Consider the following 303-nt stretch of genomic DNA (forward strand, 5'->3'; position numbering starts at 1 on the left):
CCAAGCCTCTCCTCTCCTCCACTATTACACCCCCTCCCCCCACTTCCCACCCAGCTCCTACTGAATCATTGGAGAGACTGGACCGACCGTGTCTGGGGACCACGGTGAAGAGAAGTTAGTGCATCTTCTGGCTGCCCCCTTCCCACCCTCCAGCTTACCCCCAAAGACCACTGAATCCATAACTCACACGAACCTGAGCAGCCGCTCCTCAGTGTTAGGTGCTTGGAGGACTGGAGTGATCAATAAGGCTCTCTAGTCCTCTTGGTGTCTCCTATAAACTCCTATACGCGAAGCATCCAGGTG

The 303-nt window shown here is 55.1% G+C and overlaps 1 protein-coding gene across 8 annotated transcripts in view; it reads left to right on the plus strand.

Moving 5' to 3' along the window:
• Positions 1-303, plus strand: part of SEPT3 (septin 3) — a 20,155-nt gene that overhangs the window by 11,184 nt on the left and 8,668 nt on the right. The gene's annotated exons all lie outside the window — the stretch shown is intronic.

The sequence above is a fragment of the Myotis brandtii genome, unplaced genomic scaffold (genome assembly GCF_000412655.1).
Source record: "Myotis brandtii unplaced genomic scaffold, ASM41265v1 scaffold138, whole genome shotgun sequence".
In the NCBI taxonomy this organism is placed as follows: domain Eukaryota; kingdom Metazoa; phylum Chordata; class Mammalia; order Chiroptera; family Vespertilionidae; genus Myotis; species Myotis brandtii.